This window comes from Papaver somniferum, unplaced genomic scaffold, assembly GCF_003573695.1.
Source record: "Papaver somniferum cultivar HN1 unplaced genomic scaffold, ASM357369v1 unplaced-scaffold_133, whole genome shotgun sequence".
NCBI classification, from domain to species: Eukaryota; Viridiplantae; Streptophyta; class Magnoliopsida; order Ranunculales; family Papaveraceae; genus Papaver; species Papaver somniferum.
In genome coordinates, this window is record NW_020622492.1 from 9,738,505 (window position 1) to 9,743,707 (window position 5,203).

General features: G+C 37.6%; 1 long non-coding RNA gene across 5 annotated transcripts; it reads left to right on the forward strand.

Annotated features, from left to right (window-relative positions):
- The first annotated feature begins 810 nt into the window (after positions 1 to 810).
- On the forward strand, positions 811 to 4,996 carry LOC113333499. 5 transcript variants are annotated; one of them, XR_003352074.1, is made up of 10 exons: positions 811 to 1,721; positions 1,887 to 2,008; positions 2,134 to 2,214; positions 2,313 to 2,395; positions 2,500 to 2,576; positions 2,691 to 2,805; positions 2,921 to 2,965; positions 3,062 to 3,164; positions 3,978 to 4,049; positions 4,627 to 4,996. It is a non-coding gene; the product is annotated as an uncharacterized LOC113333499 (long non-coding RNA). The 5 variants fall into 5 exon arrangements; XR_003352075.1 differs by having other exon boundaries at positions 1,887 to 1,943; XR_003352073.1 differs by having other exon boundaries at positions 811 to 1,794; positions 1,887 to 2,214.
- The last annotated feature ends 207 nt before the right edge of the window (positions 4,997 to 5,203 follow it).

Below are 5,203 nucleotides of genomic sequence, written 5' to 3' on the forward strand. Positions count from 1 at the left end.
GACCGAGCAATGCTCTAACAACATCTTCAGCACAATTCTTCATGTGGCCCTTGAGACGCACTGAATAATCTTGAATCGTCTTCAAAACTCGTTTAAAAAACATGCTCCAGTTGGGTTTCTTTTGCTCAAAGACACCCTTATTTCGCAACGCCCACAGCTCAAATTTGATCATGAGATTAGCAATCACCCAGAGATCTCGAATCATCTGACTTCGACCTTTTGCTGCCTTATAAGAAATAACAAGATTCATGTTAGGAACTAAAACAAAAAATCTGAGAGAGCCAGTTCCAAGCAAGAGCTGCAAAACTACAGTTGAACAACACATGGTCTAGAGTTTCTTCGACAATTCCACAAAGACAACACCTGCTAGCTAACTGAATTTTGAACCCGTCTTTGAGTAAATCATAAATGGCACAAACATCACGGATGAACCTCTAGTATTGAGCCGCTAAAACTGGATGCACTTCCTTCCTCCAAATCAGAGACGAACCCTCCAAAGTTGGGTACTTTCGCCGAATAAGCTCCTTAGCTGAACTGACGCTGAAAACACCCTTGAAATTTGGCCTCCAAATCTTATTGTCTTCATCTCCTTGTGGCATAGGCAGCTGAATGATGTCCAAGCCAGCAGTTTCAAAATGCTCCAATTGCACGTCAGTAAATGTCTAATGATCACCAGCCCAATGATTACCGACCATGATTGTTCTATCCAAATTTTCTCATTGAGAATGTCTACAAGACACATATCAGCGCACAAATATCAAAGTAAAGGGAAGTAGACCTACCGTCACCAAGCAAGACTGTAGTGTTGTTTTCCACAAGATTATACACACAGCGAATACCAGGCATCACTGTGGATTTCTCTCACTTGTTTTGATGTGACCATTCCTCCAAAAACACTTGGTTCTAAGACACTATACCAAATTCAGAGATTAGCAACTGGAAGTCGCAACAGTCGCATCACTGTGGATTTCTCTCACTTGTTTTGAAATCTGACTCGGCTATTTCTCATCTTATCGACCAGAGTCACTAGACCTCTCATTCTCTATCTTATTCTCCTCTCTCTTTCTCTCTCTTTATCTCAGTTTCTAAGGAGTTTGTTGACGAATCATTCAAATAAAAACTACAGAAATTGAAAGTTAGGGTTCGAGGTGATGTTGTGAGATGAATCGCGGTTTTGCTGCAAGAATCAAAAGTTGTCGTGTGTACGAGTTGAAAGTTAGGGTTTGAGATTGAAAGTTATGGTGGAAAAGATAGAAATTAAAAATTATGGTTTGAGGTGATATTCTGAGATGAATCGGGGTTTTGCTGCAAGAATTGAGATTAAATGGGTTTGCAGAGAATGATGTTGGTGGTTGGATTTGTGGAGTTTCAATGTTAGGGTTTGAGATTTGAAAGTTAGGGTTTGAGATTTGTGGATTTTGAAAGTTAGGGTTGGATTTGAGATTGAAAGATAGGGTTTAAGATTTGTGGAGATGGCTGGCATTTGTAGAACAATGGTTTGCAGGGATTGTGTTGTAAGACAGTTGAGTGTTGGAAATGGTTGGCTCATAGACAGCTAGGAAATGGGTGTTGGGTTACTGTGGCTGTGAAGTTGGGTTTGAAGTAGACTTGCATTTGTCAGAGTTAAGGTCAAGTGATGCAGAGATGGTGTTGAGTATCAGAGCAGGTGTCAGTGGTGGATACTGGTGGTCAGTGGTCGGAGGTATCAACACTTAAATCAGGTAATTCAGATAGCCACATTTGCGGCATTTTCTTATAATCCATTCATTGGTTCTGCAACAACAGAGGAGAAGGGTTAGTTCTTCTTTATCTGCTTTCTGCATTAGCAAATACTGAAATTGATTTGGCCTGAGTTAAATTGTTTCGATCTGGTTGAAATTTTGCAGACACTTTTCGGGTTTATTCAGATGAAACAAATAAATACATCATTATGGTCCCTGAAGGTGAGAGTTATTTGCAAACCAGTAGTAACAAAGTGAGTATCATCCCGCGAGGCCGTATGGAGGAGGTAGACACTTAAGAAACTCCAATTTGGCTTAAGGGGATTCGTAGTGGTTACCCATGAGGAGAAAACATCGGAAACAATTGGTAACTATAAAAATTAGTACTAATCCCACACTTGTGTTTGTGCAGATTGGAAAAGTGATCAATGAGAGGGCAATGGACTCCTAGCTTTAACTGGATTTTACCCACAAGTTGCTTCTGAATCCAATGGTATTTAGTTGTCTGAGTGTATATCATGAATCCATATGTTTATTACAGGTTTTTGTGAAGTTTGTTTAATCGAGAAAAGTGGGATTTGCTTACTTCAGTTAGTGTTTTTATCACCTTGCTTGGTGCTGACTTCACGAGAATGGAATATTTCAGCAAAGTTGAAGAGTTTGCGGAGACTCTGGTAAGCAGTAGTGATTTTTTGCTTTAAATGAAGTTTTCCTCGCTCGTTTGATACTGGTCTGCTGCTCTTCATATTTGAAAAGTCGAAATCTGTTTGATGAACAGGTTAGTTGACTAGATAGAAGTTGGCAAAGGCCTCCAGGTGCAGCCGCAAAACTTATCGCTTGCAAAATTCTCAAATGGTATTCATCCATCCAGGCACTTCTTTTCTTTCTGCAGTTGAAGAGGGTACAAATGCAGTTGTTATTTTTACTTAACATTATTTGATCAGTTCTCTTCCCTACATGTATGCGCAGGGTTTGATATCGAACATACACCATAAAAACCAAGTGAGAGTTGCAGACACATATTTTCCAAGATCGGCATGGCTTACAACGGCTATTACAAAGATTGTTTACTGTAACATGGCAGGTATCTGTTGCAAAAAACCATACTCCAAATACATTTCCTTTCCCTTTCTCCTTTTGCCCTTCTACTTGCTATGTTATAAGTGCAAATTAAAAAGGGATATCTTGTAATGTTGTAGTTTATGGAAGAAGAAACAGGCAAATACAGTTCAAATGTTCAGAAGGTGAGCTAAACAAGCTCGAACTGTTTTGCTTGGTTTAGACTAGTTCCTTCAAACTTCCAAACATCCTTTACTGAATATGTTCCACTTGCTTTGCAGACCGTATCATCCTTCAAGTTTACTTGATTAACATGGCGAGGTTTTTTAATGTACAGAAGCAGAGCTGAATTTAATAGTTCAAGTTCGACTGGAGAAGTTTGTGGTGAGAAACTAACACAGAATCATATGATTGTCCATTGCATTCATACATTTATTACCTAAAATGACAAACATGACTCCTAAATTAGTGATGTTTTTAATGCAAACCCAAGTTCTGCGAGGAATCAAGGTTGGCAATGAGATTTCTTTTTAATCTGTGTATGTATCCAATCTCAGGCATTTTTTGTACAGGGAGGAGTGTTTGTATCTCACTGTGTCAAGTTTTTGATAAGATTGTCTTAGTAGGTTAAGTGTTCGATAAAATTGACGTGGTTAATGTATGAAGTTCCATGAAAAATTTAGCTTAGGGAGGATATTAGAAGATGTAAAGGGATGTTACCCTTAGAAACACGGGCATTTATACCAGGAATCCAGATTTTGTGATGGAGAAGGCAACTATCATGGTAATCCTTATGTTGTGGACCCTAGCACATGTAAAAGCTAGTGAATATTCTACAGCATTGCAGTGCTCTTGCTTTTCAAACTGTAGCTACCATGCCTTTCTTGTCAGTCCAAGCCAGCCTGTGATTTCCAACAATTTTTTATTTTTAGAACAAGTCTGTAATAGAGGTGTTCTTATGATGTTCAACATCCTGAAATATCTTCCGGGAAGCTGTGGTTCGATCGAACTTATGATTACATCTCTAGTCGAGAATTTCTCTAGAAATGCAAGTTAGATGAAAGGTTACTAAATACATTGGATTCCTTTTTTATAGTTCCAGCCTAGTAGGTTATCAAGTGTCATACTTTTCTAATTTTTATGTATTAATTAACTTTATTTTGATTGTCTGGCGTCTCTGTGTAACTTATTTTGTAGGCACTGGTTGCTTTGGGATTAAAATCAGGTGGCACTCTTCAACAGCGTGCAGAGAGGCTTTTCCTGATCAATGTGAGTCAAGCTAATCCTGGGTACTAGTAGTATAACTTTTCTAGATTATCACCACATTATGGTTTATCTTTTTCAACTCCCTTTCCACTTTTTTCTTTAGTGACAAAGTGTAGAAAGAAAAATAATATCCGTCTTACGAGTAAGTATTCATGCCCAAGTCCAAAATCGATGTGTTTCTTGAGGCCCTTTAATGGTAATAGCCAGGACTGGTAATTTTGACAATCCTGGAGCTTAGGATTTGGGCTTCTTACCGTGGACATAACCAGGACTGTTAATTTCTTAAAATTTTTCGCTATGTTTTGGTAGGGTGTTTGTTGAGAACTGTAACATCTAACTAGATCTCCTATCTCTTGATCTATCTATGTTAGTTGAGAATGCTCCATAAATTTTATAGTTTTAAGTACTTGGTGTCAGTTGAATTTACTTATGAATCAAGATTATTCTAGTGTTCCAAGTACTATCCATATATCTGATCATGTGTGGTTGGGGCATCTGGATGCTCACAATTTTTCTTATTACTATTGGCACGTGCAGGGTGAATTACGTAACTGAGTTTTATCGGCTCAATGTTTTGCAGGGTGCAAGAGAAATTGGTGCACCTAAAGAAAGCTAAGGATAAACTTGAAAAATGAGTGGTCTCTCATGCTTGATGCTGGAGACTAGGCAGGAATTTTAACGAATCTCCTTGGCAAAGTTCAAGGTTCTTCTCTATGTTCATCATTTTATTTTATCTGAAATACAAAGAATACACTTGTCGTTCTTTTGATACTACAGACTTTGTATATCATTAGGACTTAAGAAATGTTTTAGATATACTTTGAGATGTGTTTATTACTTTGTGTGTGTATGGAGTTCATCATGGTATGTTATGGTGGTGAATTAACTCTAAGAAAGAATACTTTTTTGATAGTTTTGTTGGATTAATTTTATTTCCAAATTTGTATGTCCTTAGCTGATTTGTTATCTTTTATAGAAACTTATACCTATATGCTTAAGTTCTAAAAATGACTGAATTCCATGTGATTGGTTTTGTTGGATTAATTTGATTTCTAAAATGAATATGAGAAATCTTATTTTGTTACAGGGAGCTCTAATTTAGACCTGGTTTTGATATGTTGCAAAAAACTTCGCAACCGCAGTAAATAGTTGCGAAT